Source organism: Scyliorhinus canicula, chromosome 3 (genome assembly GCF_902713615.1).
Source record: "Scyliorhinus canicula chromosome 3, sScyCan1.1, whole genome shotgun sequence".
NCBI lineage: Eukaryota > Metazoa > Chordata > Chondrichthyes > Carcharhiniformes > Scyliorhinidae > Scyliorhinus > Scyliorhinus canicula.
In genome coordinates this window covers 159,446,782-159,468,325 of record NC_052148.1, presented here as the reverse complement: position 1 = coordinate 159,468,325, position 21,544 = coordinate 159,446,782, and positions in this window count along the sequence as shown.

Here is a 21,544-nt window from a genome sequence, read left to right as displayed (position 1 = left end):
GAGGAGTTCACGGAATGTTTTGGGGTAGTTTCTTAGAACAGCATGTTCTGGAGCCAAGAAAAGAGCAGGCTATACTAGATCAGGTATTGTGTAATGAATTAGGATTAATTGATGATCTCATAGCGAAGACACCCTTAGGTAGCAGCAATCATAATATGATTGAATTTTACATTCAATTTGAGGGAGAGAAGAGTAGGTCAAAGGCGAATGTTTTAAACTTAAATAAGGACAATCATCAGAGTATGAAACTAATGTGGCAGGGGGAATGGGAACCAATGCAGGAAGTCAGAGGGTAGTAAAGAGGAGATAGAAACAAAAGCGAGTAAGGAGAAAAGTAGAAGGCAGAGAAACAGATTGAACTGCCTAGTATGGAAGGGGTTGGTAACCAGAGCAGTAGGTCAGTGGGAGAAATAACTGAGGGAGAGCTACAGACTAAGGCCAGTAAGATTAAGAGAAAGAGCAGGCAGGGAGTGGTTGTTCAACGTAGCGGGGCTGGTGGGCTGAAGTGCATTAGTTTCAATGCGAGGAGTATTTCAGGTAAGATAGATGAACATAGAGCTTGGATTAGTATGTGGAATTATGATGTTGTTACTATTACAGAAACTTGGTTGAGAGAGGGACTGATTGACAACTAAACATTCCAGGATTTAGATCCTTCAGGCAGGATAGAGGAGGATGCAAAAGGGTTGGGGGAGTTCCATTATTGGTTGAGGAGAATATCACATCTGTGCTGAGAGAGGATACCTTGGAGGGTTCAGGCAGTGAGGCAATCTGGGTTGAACTCAGGAATAGGAATGGTGCTGTCACAATGTTGTGGGTTTACTACAGACCTCCTAACAGCCAGCAGGAGATAGAGGAGCAGATATGCAGACAGATCTTGGAAAGATGCATAAACAATAGGGTTGTTGTGGTGGGTGATTTCCCTATATTGACTGGGACACACTTACTGCTAGAGGCATGGATGGAGCAGAATTAGTAAGGAGGGTTTCTTGAAACAATATGTAAATAGCCAAACTCGGGAAGGGGCCATATTAGGCCTTGTGCTGGGGATTGAGCCCGGCCAGTTGATCGAAGTTTCAGTTGGAGATCATTTCGGGAACAATGATCATAATTCCGTAAGTTTTAAGCTGCTTATGGATAAGTGCAAGAGTGGTCCTCAGGTGAAGGTGTTAGACTGGGGAAGGCTAATTACAACAGCATTAGACAGGATCTAGAGAATGTTGATTGGGCGAGGTTGTTTGGGGGAAAATCAACACCTGGCATGTGGGAGGCTTTCAAATATCAGTTGATTAGAATTCAGGATTGGCATGTACCTGTGAGGATGAAATATAAGGGTGGCAAGTATAGGGAACACTGGATAACAAGGGATATAATGAACCTTGCCAAAAAGAAAAAGGAAGCATTCACAAAGTCTAAAAGGCTTAGGACAGATGAAGACCTTGAAGAATATAATGCAAGTAAGAAAGAATGTAAGGTCGGAGTTAGGAAGGCTAAAAGGGGTCATGAAATGTAGTTGGCAAACAGGATTAAGGTAAATCCTAAAGTGATTTATACATATGTAAAGAGCAAGAGGGTAACCAGAGAAAGGGTTGGTCCATTCAAGGATATTGGAGGGAATCTATGTATGGAACCAGAGGAACTGGGCGAGATACTAAATTAATACTTTGCCTCAGTATTCACCAAAGAGAAGGACTTGGTGGATGAGAATTATAGGGTAGAGTGTAGATATTCTGAGTCATGTATATTAATAAAGACAAGGTGTTGGGCATCTTAAAAAGCATTAAAGTAGATAAGTTCCCAGGGCCTGATGGGATCTACCCCAAGGGAAGACATTGCTGGGGCCTTGACAGCAATCTTTGTATCCTCATTGGTTACAGGTGAGGTTCCAGAGGACTACAGAGTAGCCAATGTTGTTCCATTGTTTAAGAAGGGCAGCAGGGATAATCCAGGAAATTATAGGCCGGTGAGCCTTACGTCAGTGTTAGGAAATTATTGGAAAAGATTCTTAGTGACAGCATTTACTCACATTTGGAAACAAATGGACTTATTAGTGATGGACAGCATGGTTTTGTGAAGGGGAGGTCGTGCCTCACTAATTTGATCGAGATTTTCGAGGAAATTACAAAGATGATAGGTGAGGGAAAGGCAGTAGATGTTGTATATATGAACTTCAGTAAAGCCTTTGACAAAGTACCTCATGGTAGACTGGTACAAAAGGTGAAGCCACAACTCCCTTCCCTTGTTGGTGGCACGTTCTTCTTTTTTCCTTTTTTTCCCTGCTGGGAATTTTACTTTTTTATTGTTTGGTGTTGGGGGGAAGGGGGGAGATCTGCATGGCCCTTCCCCTCCTCCCCTCGCCTCCCGTGCTTCATTTTGTACCTTCTTTGGGATCCCTTCCTTCTCCTCCCCCTCTGCTCCTGTCTGTTGTGCATCTCCTCCCTTTTCTTCCTCTCTCGCTTTTCCCCCCATCTCTTTCTAGTCACTGTTTGCCTCAAACAGGTCTTGGAACAGCCTGATGAGTGGCCCCATGCTTTGTGGAAGCCCTCGGATGGTGTACTTGATCTTCTCCAGGTGGAGAAATTCCAGCAGGTCTGCCAGCCAGTCTGCAGTTGTTGGTGGTGCTGCTGATTGCCAGCCAAACAGGATTCTCTGGCATGCGATTAAGGATGCAAAAGCCACGGCGTCGGCCCTCTTCCCCATAAGATCATCCGGCTGGTACGATACCTCAAAGACCGCCACTCTCGGGCATGGCTCCACCCTCACCACCAGAACCTTGAACATCGCTCGAAGAAGGCTATCCAGAACCCGACAAGTGGGCATGGTTGTTCGGGCCTCCCTAGTACCGTTTAATTTTTCAAAATTCTAGGGTTTGGCGAAGACTCCTTGAGATTGAAAAATAGTCAATGTAGCTCCTTTATTCAAAACGGGAGGGAGACAGAAAGCAGGAAAGAACACAGCGGTTAGTTTAAGATCGGTCGTGTAGAAAATGTTCAGAGTCATTATTAAAGTGTAATAGTAGGACATTTGGATCAATTTAAGGTAGTCAGGCAGAGCCAACTTGGTTTTGTTCTTGGGAAATCAAGCTTAACCAATTTTTTTGAGTTCTTTGAAGGAGTAGCATGGGTGTATTGTACTTCGATTTCCAGAAGGCATTTGATAAGTGCCACATCAAAGGTTATTGCAGAAAATAAAAGCTCATTGTGTAGGGGGTATCATATTGTCACAGATAGAAGATTGGTTAGCTAACAGGAAACAGAGTAAGCATCAATCGGTCATTTTACGGTTGGAAAGATGTAACTAGTGGTGTGCCACAGGGACCAATGCTGGAACCTCAACTTTTTTACAATTCATAGAAATGACTTGGATGATTGGACCAAAGGTGTAGTTGCTTAATTTGCTGATGATGCAAAGATAAGTAGGAAAATACAAAAGGATATAGATAGGTTAAGAGAGCGGGCAAAGATCTGGCAATGTGGTATAATGTGGGAAAATATGAAATTGTCTGTTTTGACAGGAAGAATAAAAAAATGCATGTTATCTAAATGGTGAGAGATTGCAGAGCTCCGATATTCAGAGGGATCTGGGTGTCCTAATGCATGAATCACAAAAGTCTAGTATGCAGGTACAGCAAATAATTAGGCAAGCTAATAGAATGTTATCATTAATTGCGAGGAGAATTAGATACAAGAGTAGGGAAGCTATGCTTCATTTGTACAGAGTATTGGTGAGACCACATCTGGAATACTGTGTACAGTATTGGTCTCTTTATTTGAGGAATTTTGTAAATGTACTAAAAATAGTTCAGAGAAGGTTTACAAGACCAACACCTGGAATGGGTGGGTTGCCTTATGAGGAAAGGTTGTACAGGCTAGGCTTGTCTCAGCTGGAGTTCAGAAGAGTAAAAGGTGACTTGATTGAAACATATGAAATTCTGAGGGGTCTTGACAAGGTGGATGTGGAAATGATGTTTCTTCTGGTGGGAGAATCTAAAACTAGGTGTTGTCCATTTAAAAATAAGGGGTCATCCATTTAAGATAGAGATAAGGAAGGAAAATTCTGTCAGAAGATTGTGAGTCTTTGGAACTCTCTTCCTTAAAATACAGTGGAAGCAGAGTCTTTCAATATTATTACAGCAGAGCTAGATAGATTCTTGATAAGTGGGGGGATGAAAGGTTATCGGGGTAGGTGGGAATGTGAGTTTGTGGTTGCAATTAGATCAGCCATTATTTTATTGAATGGTGGAGCAGGTTTGAGGGACAAGTGGTGTATTCCAGCTCCTAATTTGTATGTTCATATGATTTTGAATGCTTCTATCAAATCTCCTGTCATCCTTCCCTCTGCAAGAACAGCACCAGCGTTTCTAATCTCTCGACAGAACAGGATCCTCAACCCTGGAACCATTCTTGTACACCCTTTCTAAAGTGTGGTGCCCAGAAATGGACATTACTCCAACTGAGGCTGAACTAGTGCCTTATACAGATTTAACATAATCAATATCCATAGAATATCTACAGTGCAGGAGGCCATTCAGCCCATTGAGTCTGTACTGACCCTCCGAAAAAGCTCTCAACCTAGAGTCGAATTCCCCGCCCTACCTCCATAACCCTAGATATCAGTCATGGCCAATCCACCTAACATGTACATCTTTGGACTGTGGGAAACCCATGGAGATGGGGAGAACATGCAAACTCCATACAATCACCCAAGGCCGGAATTGAACCGAGATCCTTGGCACAGTGAGGCAGCAGTGCTCATTACTGTGCCACAGTGCCACCCATATAATCCTTGTTTCTGTAGTCAATGCTCCAATTTATGAAGCCCAGGATCCTATATGCTTTTTAACTGCTGTCTCAACTTGTTCTGCCAATTTCAATTATTTGTGCATGTAAACCCCCATATCTTTCTGCTTCTGCCCTTTAGAATTATACCCTCATTTTATATTGCTGTCCTCTCTTCTACCTTCTCTGCATTTCTCTGCATTAAATTCCATCAACCACTTGCCACTCATTTCACTAACCAACGTATATCCTTTTTTCTGCACTATCCTGTTCACAGTTTATAATACCTCAAGTTTGGGTCATCCACAAATTTTGAAATAATGTCCTGTACACCAGGATCGAGGTCATTAACATATATCAAAAAGAGCAGTCAGCCTATCACTGACCCCTGGGAGACTCCACTATAAACCTTCCTTCAGTGAGAAAAATAACCTTCGCCACCACTCTGTTTCCTGTCACTCAGCGAATTTCATATCCATGTTGCGACAGTTCCTTTTATTCCATGAAATCTAACTTTGTTGTAAAGTCAGTTGTGCAGCACCTCATCAAATGCCTTCATTCAAATTTATGTGCACCAGTGTTTTTCAAGGTTTTTTGCCTGGGACCCATTTTTACCAACTGGCTATCCTCGGGACCCATGCTGGCTGACATTCGTGACCCATGTCGGACAATTTTTGCGTCCCATGCCGGCTGACCTTTCTGACCTACACCGCCTGAACTTCGCAACCCACCATTTTTGCTTACCTTTAATGTGACAGGTGAGTCTGCTTGGTCCTCACAATCTCACTTGCTTTGTCATTCGGTGTTACATTTCAGCTGATGATATAAATGCTCACTGCATCCGTTGAAAAAAATCAAGAGGTTTGTCCTCGAACCCGCCAAGCTTAGTCTTTAAATGCCTTTGATGTTTTGAGGGTTTTAAACATTCATTTGCCAGTACTTCCCTTCGTATAACACACATGGGCTTTGCATCCTGATTTGCATTGATACAATTAATAAAGCCATAATTTATAAAATCATCTTTATTCTGCTTTGTTCCTGATTTCAGCTTCTTCTTAATGGGCTGTTCACTAGAAGCCGTGTAACTCACACCAGTACTGCATTGTCCTGCTGTAGAGTCTCTTGAGCAGCTCTCTCCAGCAGATTTAGTTCTGATATCCTGGCCTCTCTTTGTCTCTGGCCCTTTCTTCCTTATTACGAAACGTTCCATTTTACATACTTCAGTCCTGTTGCTTGCTGCTAACAAAATGGAGGAATCTCTCTTCAGCCCAGGGCATGTGACGTCAGTATATAGGATGTGTGACCTGCTCTCTGCTGCCGCTCCAGTCAGGAAGACTCCATCGAGTTTTTAAAAAACTCTGTGCCTGTGTCAGCGTGCTAACATCAGGAGGAGGCGGTCTGCCCCGCTGGGCTCCGGACCTGCGCACTGCTGAGGGGGCACGCATGCCAGCATTCTGAAAACCAGTTGCAGCTGGCATTTTTAAAAGCTGGTCGCAGCCTTTGGGCACTGTTTCCCATGATCGTGAATGCCGTGACACATGGCCCCACGACCCTCCCGACACCCGCCTGCGACCCACCCACGGGGTCACGAATCTGGGTTTGAAAATGACTGACGTACACCATGTTAACCTCATGTACTCTTTCCATGAACTCTTCAAAAAACTCAAGAAAAATCTTAGTTAGGGATCAAGGTTAGTAGGAAGTGCCACCTGAAATTAGACTGTAATTAATGTTGAAAATTAATGGAAAAATTGCTTTCAGGATTAATATTGGCAGAGAGGCTTGATTCCGCATTAGAATTTGCCTAACCATTTGCATTATGATTTTCATTAATAGAAACAAAATGTATTTTCCACCATCAATACTGTCTTATTTCTTCTTTGTTGCAGTTAATGTGATGATGATGATTTCCTGTAAAACTGTGATGTTTATTGTATTTATAAAACATTTGAGCGAGAATGATGTACATGGAATGACATTCGAGAGACTGATGTAAAACTTGCAATGGACTCTTCGAAGCAGTCCAGAATGACTGGAATGTTTGGAACTATTTAGAAATTCAATGTTATAAGTTTCTGAAGCAATGAACAGACATTGGTTCACACACCTGTGGTTCGGTTTTCCTGTACAAATTCATCTCGATGCAATTATCAGCACGCAGGGCTTCAACTGGGATAGAAACCTTTCCGTAAGAGAAATGGCATACTTTATAGCAGCTGTAATGCATTTTTCTTTCTCGCTGCTGCTCATTGGGACATGTTTTTTTCTGCTTAAAAATACAAGAAGCAAAGGCCTGGGGGTTGTGCTGTTTCTGATGGTGGAGGGGTCTCAGTGGATCAGGGCAGGTGTCCACAGCGAGCATGGGAGACGTGATAAAAACATACATTCAAGAGGAAAGAGCAGAAGCAGATTAATACAATTGTCAATTTACAATAATTACAAAGAAGGGTGAATTCCAGGAATTCTCCAGCTCAGCAAATGCCACACAATTAATTCATAATGTCGTCCACATCGGTTCTGCTTGTCAAAGTTAAAATATCACCAGGGAACACTGATTTGCATACTCAATCTTTTGGACAGTCGCCAGAATGTCCCCACAGGAACAAGTTGGCGATGAAGAAATGGGAATACCTGCAGTCGTGGGTGAAAAGATATTGGGATCTATAGATGAAGGGCCGGAGAGAAATCCTACCTTTCTGACAGCATGCCAAATACTCCACTGTATTGGGAAGCCTGAGCACTACAGAATCCATCTGGCTCATGTGCACCAATGCGGCTCAGGGCTTTGAGCACATGAGCTCTTCCAATGAAACAGTGGCCAACCTCATGAAGATTCGCGTGTGGCAGGACTTGGAATGGATGCAGTCGCAGCGCAGTGACAAGCACAAAATCCATCAATGCGCTGGAGCATTGGACAAGTCAATGATGCTGATAGTGCAAAGATCACGCAGTGGATACCATTAGCGGCCCATCTGGTCGTTCTCTCCAGCAATCCAAAGTGCTATTCAATGGCTGAGGCAGTCGCAAAAGAGGACGAGAAAGCATTGCCCCAGAGGGTGTCATTACCATAATTGACCCCTTGATGCAACAGGGCTGTGACAGAGGCTGTCCCAGAATTAACACTGGTGCAGCAGCAGCTGAAGGTACCCCTCCCTACTGGTGTGACTTAGCATGTAGAACTCAGGTTTATGGAAATTGGAGGTCACTGGAACAGCATTGGAGTGAACAAACCTAGAGCTAACAATAGCATGTGTGAAGGTTTCAGCTACTGATGAGCTGAGGCATCGGTGGAGACAAGTGATGTTATGGAGGTGGAGGTAGGCAGCCTTGGCGATGAAGCGGATATGGGGTCAGAGGTTCAGATCAGGGTCACATAGGACAACAAGGTTGCAAATCACCGGTTTGCTGCAAGCTCAAAGAGTACATTGATTCTAGTAGAATGTGTTTAGTAGAACTGAATGTAACATAGCAGTCCCCAGCCTGTCCCTCATGGCAGAGATCATATGACTATAGCAAGCTAGATAGGACCTTTAGTGTATAATTGCATATGAATGCCAAACAGGGTTCAGCCTCAGGGAATGGTCAGGGAGAATGATGGAGCTTGTGGCTGGGATCAAGACAAATGATTATACTTTCTCAACATTTCATTAATGGCAAACCAGACAGCAGAGATCATAGCTTAATGCACAGGGCATCACTGGCAAGAAAAGGCACAGTCAGTAGCCCTCTATACTATTTGGAAGCTAGCATTACAATATAAATATGGCACCATATCCTATTCTTCTAATCTTAATCCATTTGGAACTAAAGTAAATTATTGACACAACCAAATAAGGCATCCGTTATCTTGAGGGCCCTTTAGACAGCAAACTTCCTGAAATTAAATATGCTTCCAGTACTTACTTAGAATGATTGTGACTCACACAAATTCAAAGTCATAGTGAGTTTCACTGCCTTTGGAATTCTGTTCCAATATCCAAGTCTATCTACAGGTCTACAGGTCTTCATTTAGCATATGATAGGTTAGTCACAGCCTTCTAGTTTAGCTTCATGAGTGACTTTAATCTGTATGTTGATTGGGCAAATCAGATTGGCAAAGGTAACCTGGAAAATGTGGCTTGTTGAAAATTCGGGAGCATTTCTTAGAGAAATACATTCTACAGCCGACCAGGGAAAAGACTATTCTAGTCTTGGTAATGTGAAATGAGACAGAATGAATCAATAACCTCATATTAAAGTAGCCTCTGGGTGACAATCCATGTGAAGTTTGCACATTTGGCCCTGGGTGACTATGTGGAGTTTGCTTGTTCTCTTGTCTGCGTGAGTTTCTTTCGGGTGCTCCAGTTTCCTCCCACAGTCCAAAGATGTGCATGTTAGGTGGACTGGCCATGATCAATGCTCAGAGTTACAGAGATAGGGCAGGGGAACAGGCCTAGGTAAAGTGCTCTTTTGGAGGGTTAGTATAGACTTGATGGGCTGAATGGTTTCCTTCTGCACTGTAGGGATTCTATGGATTCTATGGACAATGATCGTAGCTTGAAAGGATTTCACCTTTAGTTTAAAGGGGTGAAGTGTGAGTGTAAGACTAGTGTTTTAAACTTAAATATAAAAGTATTATATCTCAGAGCTTGAAAGCAGAGCCATTTAAAATGAGCCAGGAAACTAGGTTAAAATGTAGGACAGCAGAAATGCAGTGGCTGACCTTTAAGCATATATTTAATCACTCTCGGCAAAGATTTATCTCAGCGATATTACAATCCCAGACTAGACCCCAACAGTGGCTAGGATACTGGATCAAAGCCCCAATATTTTAGTTTTATTTACAAGAACGTGTGAAAAGAATGATTCACTCCAGGAGTGAATGCATGAAGAAATAGGGCTTTGGTATTTCCAAAACAAAACTTTATTTTGAATACAATATTAACTTTTTTAACTTCACAACTGAAAAGAGCAGCTTACAATTATCTCTTAACACCACTTCTCAATTTCCCATTAACCAACAAGAAAGTAAACATACAGCTCTAATCCATCCTAAAATTAGCATGGTCTAGAATCTAAAACAGATTTGGTTCCTATTAGGACTCCTTCAGATTCTGGCTGAATGTCTTCAAAAATCTGGTTCACTTGGCGAGTTTCAGCTTCTTCCTTGTCCCCAAGACTGCTCTGCTTTACAGATTATTACTCTTTTATAATAACCCTACTGTGAGAGAATTGTGGACTCAGTTTAAGGTAGAGTTTCTGCAAGTAATTAAATAAGAAAATTATAACTCAAGATAGCGTTGATCATCTAGATAGAGAGATGTTTGGGATTAATAATGGAAACAAGGAATGTCGGAGGCAAGTATTTAGTATCTGTTTTCACTGTAGAAAACAGGACATTTCCCTAAGGTACTTAGAGTCATAGATGTTTAGAGCATGGAAATAGGCCCTTCGGCCCACCTTCTCCATACCGCCCAGTTTCTATGACTAAGCTAGTCCTACTTGCCTGCATTTGGCCCATATCCCTCTGTACCAACCCTGCCCATGTAACTGTCTAACTGTTTTTTAAAGGAGAAAATTGAACAGCCTCTACCACTGCCTCTGCAGCTCATTCCAGATGCTCACCACCCTCAGTGTGAAAACAATTCCTGTTTGGTCACTTTTGTATCTCCCCCTATCACCTTAAACCTATGCCCTCTAGTTCTAGACTCCTCTACCTTTGGGAAAAGATGTCGACTATCTACCTTATCTATGCTCCTCATTATTCTATAGACCTCAATAAGAGCACTCCGAAGCCTCCTTTGCTCCAGGGGAAAAAAGTCCCAGCCTATCCAGCCTCTCCTTATACCTCAGACCATTAAGTCCTGCTAGCACCCTCGTAAATCTCTTCTGCACTCTTTCTAGTTTAACAATATCCTTCCTATAATAGGGTGACCAGACCTCAACATAGTGTTCCATGTGTGGTCTTACCAATATCTTGTACAACTTCAACATGATGTCCCAACTCTAGTATTCAATATTCTTACCAATAAAACCTAGCATGCTGAATGCCTTCTTCACCACCCTGTCCACCTGCAAATCCACCTTCAAGGAGCTATGAACCTGCACCTCTAGATCATTTTGTACTGTAACACTCCCCAACTCCCTGCCATTAAATGAGTAGGTCCTGCCCTGATTCAATCTACCAAAATGCATCACCTCACATTTATCCAAATTAAACTCCATCTGACGTTCATCAGCCCACTGGTCCAATTGGTCAAGATCCTGTTGCAATATTATATAATCTTCTTCACTATCCGCTATGCCACCAATCTTGGTGTCATCTGCAAACTTACTCACCATGCCTCCTACATTCACATCCAAATCATTAATATAAATAACAAATAACAGTGGACCCAGCACGATCCCTAAGGCACACCGCTGGTCACAGGCCTCCAGTTTGAAAAACAACCCTCCACAACCACACTTTGGCTTCGTTGGCCAAGCCAATTTTGTACCAATTGGCTACTTCACCCTGGATTCCGTGAGATTTCACCTTTTGCAACAACCTACCATGCGGTATCTTGTCAAAGACTTGCTAAAGTCCATGTAGACAACGTCAACTGCACGGCCCTCATCTACCTTTTTGATTACCCCTTCAAAACACTCAATCAAATTAGTGAGACATGACTTTCCCCTTACAAAGCCATGCTGACTTTCTCTAATTAGCTGTTGCCTGTCTAAATGCCTGTTGGTCCTGTCACTCAGAGTATCTTCTAACAGTGTACCCACTACAGATGTAAGGCTAACCAGTCTGTAGTTCCCAGGCTTATCCCTATAGCCTTCTTAAACAAGGGCACAACATTTGCTACCCTCCAATCTTCAGGCACCTCTCCTGTGACTGTTGATGATTCACATATCTCAGCTTGGGGGCCGGCAATTTCCTCCCTAGCTTCTCATTTCAAAATCAAGGGTTGAAAGGCCAATCACCAGGGCAAAGTTTCTAGTAAAACTATTCTACCTAAATGCTGACAAATCCTCAGGACAAGATGGGCAGCATTTTAGGGATTTTGAGTCTGTACTAAACCCCAAACTAAGGAATTCTTGCTGAGGAATAATTATCTTAGCAAAAAGGGTGACCACAAATTTAGAGTGCAAGCTAACAAGGCCTATTGCACAATTAAGATTGAGACGCAATATTTCATTCATTGAGCAATGCACATCGGTCTGTCTTTTCCATATATCGCAGGATTCCTGGACTTCTTGGTTCCTTGAACCTGGTCTCTTGGTTTATGATACCTTTCAGGATTTTAATTTAGCGAACTTAACTTTAACACACATGCAAATCCCTTTGCAGCTTTAAGGTTTCAGTCCTAATGGGTCCTTCTCTAACCCACAGCTTCCCAGACTTCCATAACTATTGAAGCTTCCAATCACCTTATCAGCTTCTTACCCCAACCCTAATAACTTAACAGCTTAACACTCTACACACTTCATAGCTGCCTGCTAAATATTCTCTCTCTCTGGTGGAAACAGATTTCTCACAATGACTGTAACTTCCCCAAAATAACAAAGTCTACTTTACTATTAATTCTCCCAGGCTAGACTTTAACTAACGATTCCGTGGCAGCTAAGTGATTATACACTTTCTATTCACTCTCTCTGGCAATTACTTTACCCCTGGTAATTCTATCAATACAGGATCCACTGATCTCAAATAAGGATTCTTTCAGCAATCCTCATCCCTATGACAGTTGCATTAATAGAACAGTGGTTAGCACTGTTGCTTCACAGCTCTAGAGTCGCAGGTTCAATTCCCGGCTTGGGTCACTGTGTACGGAGTTTGCACGTTCACCCCGTGTCTTCGTGGGTTTCCTCCAGGTACTCCGGTTTCCTCCCACAAGTCACGAAAGACTGTTAGGTAATTTGGACATTCTGAATTCCACCTCTAGTGTACCCAAACAGGTGCCAGAATGTGGCAACTAGGGACTTTTCACAGTAATTTCATTGCAGCCTACTTGTGTCACTAAATATTATTAAATTAAAAAACAAGCCTAATATGGGTTCTTATAGCAACCCCTCAGCCAGTGACAAATATATGTCGACTGGCAATGTCCTATGCAAATGCTAACTTCATAGCAAGTACCTTATTGCTGGCAAGTGACCTACTCCTAACTCTCTCCCGATAAATGGCCCTCAGCAAGTGTCCTGTGACAAATTCTAACTCTTGACAAGTATCTCAGTATGGCTCCTCTTATATTTATATCCTTTTGCCGGTAGTTTTGCAACATTTAGCTCAAGTATCAGATTCAACATAACTAATGACTTTTAACACAATATTTGCAATGGGAAGAGCGCTCGGAGCCTCCCTACAACAATCTAACCTTAATTTGTATTTCTAACCAGATTCCTCAGAATATTTGAGGGCCAAGACCATTCTTCTAGCCAACCAGCTTTGCAACCTGGAATAGGAGGCCCTCAAGCTCCCTTCCTGGCCGATCAGCATTGATGCGTTGGCTTCTCTTTACTGCTAAGCTAGCCCTGCTGGAACCCAGTTGTGCCCAAACTATAACTTCAGCCCACTCCCAAATGACCCACATCTTCATTCTCAAACTACAATCACAATATTTGGCAGTTAAAGAGATGTCAACCGTATGACTTTCTTAACAACATACCCAAATCATCCCAATAATACATAAACATTCAGGCTTTTCATCACTAATCTTATAGACTACACAATTTAATAAGTTAAGCCTTATTAATTACACAAGTGTACCAACAAGTTGAAGTCTAACAGCATCCTTGCATCTTAAAAGAAGTGGCTGCAGAGAGCGTGGAGGCATTGGTTATAATATTCCAAAATTCCTTAGATTCTTTAAGGGTCCCATAGGATAAGAGCACATGGTTTATGGGGCAACATAGTATCATGGATAAAAGATTGGTTATCAAATAGTAAGCAGAGAGCAGGATAAATGGGTATTTTTCAGCTGTAACTAATGGAGTGTCACAGGGATCTGTGCTGGGGCCTCAATCATTTATATTTCATATCAATGACTTGGATGAAGGGAATTAAATTTGCCAATTACAACGACGTGTAAGAAACAAGGTCGTCAAGAGGCAGTAAAGGATTTACAAAAGGATATAGATATGTTAAGTGAGTGGACAAAAATTGGTAGATAGAGTCTAATGTGGGTAAATTTGAACTTGTCCTCTTTGGTCGGAAGAAAATGAAAGCAACATACTATTTAAATGAAGAGTTTCCAGAACCTGATTATAGAGGGATCTGGGTGTCCTGCTACATGAATCACAAAATGTTAATACGCAGGTACAGCAAGCGATTAGGAAGGCAAATTGAATATTGCTATTTATTGTAAGGTGAATGAAATATAAAAATAGGCAAGTTTTACTGCAGCTATGTAGCGCATTAATGAGACTACATCTTGAGAACTGTGTACAGTTTTGATCTCCTCAATTGAAAAAGGATATAATTGCATTAAAAGCAGTTAGAGAAGGTACTTCTCTGATGAAAATATATTGAACACATTGTGCCTATCTGAAAAACTATTTATCATTACTCTGTTTCCTGTCATTCAGCCAATTTCTTATCAAAATGCCTACCTTCATTTTTATTCCAGAGCTAGAATTTTGCTCACAAGTCTGTTGTGCGGCATTGTATCAAATGCCTTGAAAATCGTTCTCCACCACATCAACAGCATTGCCCTTATCAACCTTCTGTTACCTTCTTAAGAACAAAGACCAATACTGAACAGGAACCGGCCCTTCGGCCCTCCAAGCTTGTACTGGTCATGATACTCACCTTTGCCAAAACCCTCAGCACTTCCTTGTGCCATATCCCTCTATACCCATCCTATCCATGTATTAAAAAAAACTCCAGCAAGTTAGTTAAACATTTTTTCTTAATCAATCTATGCTGGCTTCCCTTAATTATCCTGCACCTGCCTAAGAAGTTACTGATTGGAAAAGACTTCCGGTTGCGGCTATGACCAGCTAAGTCGCACGTTTGGCTGCTCCTGCTACAAAGGTGTTTTCGGGCCGATTGGAGGGCCCCAACGGCGCTGTAAGGACAAATCCCGGTGGGGGAAGGCTCCCTGAAGAGAACCAGACCAACTTTATGGTCGGTACCCGGAGTGGGGTGGTAAAGAAAGCAACAGCAGCTCCCAAAAAAAAGCGGGGGAAGAAGACCAAAATGGCGGCCGGTGGAGCACCCGAGGAATGGAGGAAATGGGCGGAGGAGCAGCAGGCCGCTCTCCTGCGCTTCTTTACGGAGCTGAAAATGGAGCTCTTGGAGTCAATGAATGCGACAACCACCAGGCTGATGGGAGCCCAGGCGACCCAAGAGGCGTCGATTCGGGAGCTGCAACAGGAGATGACTGTGAGGGAGGAGGAGGCCACGGTCCTCGTGGGAAAGGTAGAGGTGCACGAGGCACTCCACCTGAAATGGCAGAGCCGTTTTGAGGAGCTGGATACCCGAATGAGGCGGAAGAACCTGAGGATCTTGGGCCTGGCAGAAGGCCTGGAGGGGTCAGACCTCCCGGGATATGTAGCAGAAATGCTGAGCTCCCTGATGGGGGCAGGGGCCGTCCCTTCGCCCCTGGAGCTGGAAGAGGCCTACAGGGTCATGGCTAGGAGGCCAAGAGCAAATGAGCCCCCGAGGGCGGTGCTGGTGCGGTTCCAGCGACTCAGCGACCGTGAGAGAGTGCTGGAGTGGGCCAAGAGGGAAAGGAGCAGCAAGTGGGAGAATTCGACGGTGAGGGTCTACCAGGACTGGAGTGCGGAGGTGGCAAAGCGGCGGGCCCGGTACAACCGGACGAAGGCGGTGCTACATGCAAAACGGATCAGGTTCGGAATGCTGCAGCCAGCGCGCTTGTGGGTCACCTACAGGAACCAACACCACTATTTTGAGTCCCCAGAGGAGGCGTGGGCCTTTGTACAGGAAGAGAAACTGGACTCGAATTAGACCCAGGGGATACTTGGAGGCCGTAGCCGCTCGGGTACTTTCAGCTGAATTCTTTGTTTGGATTTTGAACTCTTGCTGTGGTTTTTCTTCTGATGTTTTTTCCCCCTTTGCCAACTTCCCTTAGTTATTGTTATTGTGGTTATTTATGGTTATTTATGGTTATTTATGCTGTTTGGTAGAGGGCGACTGTTAAGTACATTGTTATTTGTTATTTATCTGTTATTTATAATGTTAAGTTGGGGAGGTGGGACGGGGGGGAGAGCAGATCGGGGATATGGGCTCCTAGGGGGGGTTCTTTTACAGGCATGGACGGGGACGGGGGTGGAACTGAAGATGGCGGGGTGGGGTGTGGCAGGGCGAAAGCGCGGGCTTTCCTCTGTTTTCCCGCGCGCGGGGCAGAGGAGGGGGGAGGGGAGGAGTGCGGGGCGTGGCTAGCAATGGCGACCTTTCCCGCGCTGGAGCGGGGCCAGGGAGGAGTGGCAAGGGGGGGGGGAGGCCCCCCCCCGAGCCGGGGGGAGTCGGAGTGGGGCAGGAGCAGCCGGGTCAGCGTGAACCAGCTGACTTACGGGAGTACGATGGAGGGTACATCGCGGCTAGGAGGGGTCCTAGCCTGGGGGGGGGGGGGGGGAGGGGGGTTAGGGAGGGACACCGGGTTGCTGCTGAAAAGACCAGAAACGGGAAGTGGAGGACTGGAGAGGTGGGGGGAGGGGGACATCGCCATGGGGAGCGGGTCAGAAGGGGAGGGTCGACCCGGGGCGAGCAGGGAACAGGACATGGCTAATCGGCAGGGGAAGGGGGCGGGTCGTCCCGCGACCCGGCTGATCACTTGGAACGTGAGGGGGTTGAATGGGCCGGTCAAGAGATCAAGGGTATTCTCACACCTGAAGGGACTGAAGGCTGATGTAGCAATGTTACAGGAGACCCATTTGAAGGTAGTGGACCAGGTTCGCCTGAGAAGGGGGTGGGTGGGACAGGTGTTCCACTCTGGATTGGACGCAAAGAACCGGGGGGTGGCGATTCTGGTGGGAAAGAGGGTGTCGTTCGTGGCGGAGGAGGTGGTGGCGGATAAGGAGGGTAGGTATGTGATGGTGAAGGGTAAGCTGCAGGGGGAGAAAGTGGTGATGGTCAACGTATATGCCCCGAACTGGGATGACGCGGGTTTTATGAGGCGCCTATTGGGCCTCATTCCGGGACTGGAGGCAGGGGGCTTGATCATGGGGGGGGACTTTAACACAGTGCTGGACCCCGGGCTAGACAGATCGAGCGCAAGGACCAATAGGAGGCCGGCAGCGGCAGAAGTGCTGAGGGGGTACATGGAGCAGATGGGAGGAGTAGACCCATGGAGGTTTGGTAGGCCGAGGGCGAGGGAGTATTCCTTTTTCTCCCACGTCCATAGAGTGTACTCCAGAATCGATTTCTTCGTGTTGAGCAGGGGGCTGATCCCGAGGGTACGGGAAGCTGAGTACTCGGCCATTGCGATCTCTGATCATGCACCGCATTGGGTGGATGTGGAAATGGGGGAGGCGCGGGACCAGCGCCCGCTGTGGCGGCTGGATGTGGGGCTGTTAGCGGACGACGAGGTGTGTAAAAGGGTCCGGAAGAGCATTGAGAGCTATCTGGACTTGAATGACACGGGTGAGGTGCAGGTGGGGATGGTCTGGGAGGCCCTGAAGGCAGTGATCAGGGGAGAGCTGATCTCCATAAGGGCGCATAGAGAAAGAAAGGAGAGGCAGGAGAGGGAGAGGCTGGTGGGGGAGCTATTGGAAGTGGATAGGAGATATGCGGAGGCACCAGAGGAGGGGCTGCTGGAAGAACGGCGCAGCCTGCAGGTCAAGTTCGACCTGCTGACCACCAGGAAGGCAGAGACGCAGTGGAGAAGGGCACAGGGCGCGGTCTATGAGTATGGGGAAAAGGCGAGCAGGATGCTGGCACACCAGCTTCGCAAACGAGATGCGGCTAGGGAGATTGGGGGAGTGAAGGAGAGGGGCGGGAAGGTAGTGCAGAAGGGGCAAGAAGTGAACGGGGTCTTCAGGGATTTTTACAAGGAGTTGTATCGGTCTGAGCCGCCGACAAGGAGAGGGGGAATGGAGGACTTCCTAAACAAATTGAGGTTCCCAAGGGTCCAGGAGGGGCTGGTAGAAGGGCTGGGGGCGCCAATAGGGCTAGAGGAGCTAGTCAAGGGAATAGGTCAGATGCAAGCGGGGAAGGCGCCGGGGCCAGATGGGTTCCCGGTGGAATTCTATAAGAAAAATGTGGACTTGGTGGGACCGGTACTGGTACGAGCCTTTAATGAGGCGCGAGAGGGGGGGGTTCTGCCCCCGACAATGTCGCAGGCTCTGATCTCCCTGATATTGAAGCGGGATAAAGACCCCGTGCAGTGCGGGTCCTACAGGCCTATCTCGCTTCTGAACGTGGATGCCAAGTTGCTGGCAAAGATCCTGGCAGCTAGAATAGAGGATTGTGTGCCAGGGGTAATCCATGAGGACCAGACGGGGTTCGTGAAGGGGCGGCAGCTCAACACGAACGTGCGGAGATTGCTGAATGTAATTATGATGCCGGCAGTGGAGGGGGAGGCTGAGATAGTGGTAGCGCTGGACGCGGAGAAGGCATTCGATAGGGTGGAGTGGGAGTACCTGTGGGAGACGTTGAAACGGTTTGGGTTTGGGGAAGGGTTTATTAAGTGGGTGAAGTTGCTCTACTCGGCCCCGACGGCGAGTGTAGTGACAAACGGGAGGAGGTCGGAGTATTTCGGGCTCCACCGAGGGACCAGGCAGGGATGTCCCCTATCCCCCCTACTTTTCGCACTGGCGATTGAACCGTTGGCGATGGCACTGAGGGGTTCAGGGGGGTGGAGAGGACTGACTAGGGGAGGGGAGGAACATCGAGTATCGCTGTATGCGGATGATCTACTGCTGTACGTGGCAGACCCAGAAGGGGGAATGCCGGAGATAATGGAACTATTAGCAGAGTTTGGGGACTTTTCGGGGTACAAATTAAATTTGGGCAAAAGCGAGGTTTTTGTGATACACCCGGGGGACCAGGGAGAGGGTATTGGGAGACTCCCCTTCAAGCGAGCAGGAAAGAGCTTTAGGTACTTAGGGGTGCAGGTGGCAAGGAACTGGGGGACCCTCCACAAGTTGAACTTTTCCAGGCTGGTGGAACAGATGGAGGAGGAGTTTAAGAGGTGGGACATGGTATCGTTGTCGCTGGCGGGGAGGGTGCAGTCAATCAAAATGACGGTCCTCCCAAGGTTCTTGTTTTTATTTCAGTGCTTGCCCATCTTCCTCCCTAGGGCCTTCTTCAAAAAGGTGACGAGTAGCATCATGAGCTACGTGTGGGCGCATGGCACCCCAAGGGTGAGGAGGGTCTTTTTGGAGCGGAGTAGGGACAGTGGAGGGCTGGCACTGCCCAATCTCTCGGGGTACTACTGGGCGGCAAATGTGTCAATGGTGCGCAAGTGGATGATGGAAGGGGAGGGGGCAGCTTGGAAACGAATGGAGAGGGCGTCCTGTGGCAACACAAGCCTGGGGGCCCTAGTAACGGCACCATGGCCGCTCCCCCCCACGAGGTACACCACGAGCCCGGTGGTGGCGGCCACCCTCAAGATATGGGGGCAGTGGAGGCGACATAGGGGTGAAATGGGAGGTCTGTTGGCGGCGCCAATAAGAGGGAACCATAGATTCATCCCGGGGAACATCGACAGGGGATTTCAGAGCTGGTACAGGGTGGGCATACGGCAGCTGAAGGACCTGTTTATAGAGGGGAGGTTTGCGAGCCTGGGAGGGCTGGAGGAGAAGTTTGAGCTCCCCCCGGGAAACATGTTCAGATATTTACAAGTGAAGGCATTTGCTAGGCGGCAGGTGGAGGGGTTTCCCCTGCTCCCCAGTAAGGGGGCGAGTGATAGGGTGCTCTCGGGGGTCTGGGTCGGAGGGGGGAAGATATCAGACATCTACAAGATAATGCAGGAGGCGGAAGCAGCATCGGGGGAGGAGCTGAAAGCCAAGTGGGAAGGGGAGCTGGGAGAGCAGATAGAAGACGGGACGTGGGCGGATGCACTGGAGAAGGTCAACTCTTCCTCCTCGTGTGCGAGACTGAGCCTCATTCAATTTAAGGTGCTGCATAGAGCTCACATGACGGGGACAAGGATGAGCCGGTTCTTTGGGGGTGAGGACAGGTGTGTCAGATGTCTGGGAAGCCCAGCGAACCATGTGCATATGTTCTGGGCATGTCCGGTGCTGGAAGGGTTCTGGAAGGGGGTGGCAAGGACGGTGTCGAAGGTGGTGGGGTCCAGGGTCAAACCAGGATGGGGGCTTGCGATCTTTGGGGTCGGGGTAGAACCGGGGGTACAGGAGGCTAGGGAGGCCGGAATACTGGCCTTTGCGTCCCTAGTGGCTCGACGAAGGATATTAATTCAATGGAAGGACGCGAGGCCTCCAAGCGTTGAAACTTGGATTAACGATATGGCTAGCTATATTCAGCTAGAAAGGATCAAATTTGCCCTGAGAGGGTCGGTACAGGGATTCGCCAGGCGGTGGCAACCTTTCCTTGACTTTTTAGATCAGAGATAGACGTTCGGGGTCGTGGCAGCAGCAACCCGGGGGGGGGGGGGGAGGGAGGGGGGGGGGGGGAGGGGGGGGGCAGCAAGGGTCGTGGGGGGACACGCACGACTGTAACGCGGGCAAGCCTGCTCGCTGCTCATGTCTGAAACTGTAGGCTGCCTTGGTTGTTAAGGTCGCCTGGGGGGGGGGGGGGGGGGGGGGGACTGGTGCGCGCAAGAGGGCGGGCGAGGGAGGGACATTTGCCTAGAGGGATTGTGTTGTAAATAATTTAAAAATTAGTAGGGGTAAATGTCTGTATGGAAAAACTCTTTCAATAAAAATTATTTAAAAAAAAAAGAAGTTACTGATTTTGTCCCAAACTATAGATTCCAGACGTTTCCCAATCACTGAAGTCAAACTAACTGGTCTGTAGTTGCATCCTTGTATTTTCAAACTGACATCTGTCGTACCCATACTTCTTCTACTTCATTTTCACCTCTATCTCCCTCATCATCCAGGTGCTCTGGATTTATTTGTCTTATCTTTCTCCTACAAGGGACTGTATCTTTGAAGGTGGCCCAGTGTTCAGCCACCGTCTTTTCTACCAACATTTGATTCCAACTCAGTCGACTCAGATATATTCTCATCCCATCGAAGTTCGCTTTTCCCCAACTAATTGTCCCTGCTCTGAATTATTCCTTGTCCTTTTCCATGGCCAACCTAAACCTTATGATACAATGGCCACTGTCCAATAAATGCTTTCCCACTGATACTTAATCCACTTGGGCCAACTTATCAGATCCAACAGCAACTGACCTTACATTGGACCATAAACATACTTTTGCAGAAAATTATCGAGAACACACTCCAGGATATCTTGCCCTTCTTGTCCTTCTACAATATTCCTATCCCAGTCTATATATGATAAGTGAAGTTCCCAATCACAATTACTCTAATTCTTGCACCTCTAATTTCTTTGCAAATTTGTGTCTCCACATCCCTTCCATTAGTTGGTGGTTTACACCGATCAATGCCATTGCACCTTTTTCATTCCTTACCTCTAGACAGAGTGATTCCGTCCTTGACCCTCTGGAAGATCCTCTCCCACCTGCACTTTTTTAAAGTTCATTTACAGGATGTGGATGTTGCTGGTGAGGCCAACATTTATTGCCCATCCCTAGTTGCCCTTCAGAAGGTGATGGTGAGTTGCTTTTTTGAACCGCGGCAGTCCTTGAGGTGTAGGTACATCCACTGTGCTGTAAGGGAGGGAGCTCCAGGATGTTTGCCCCTGC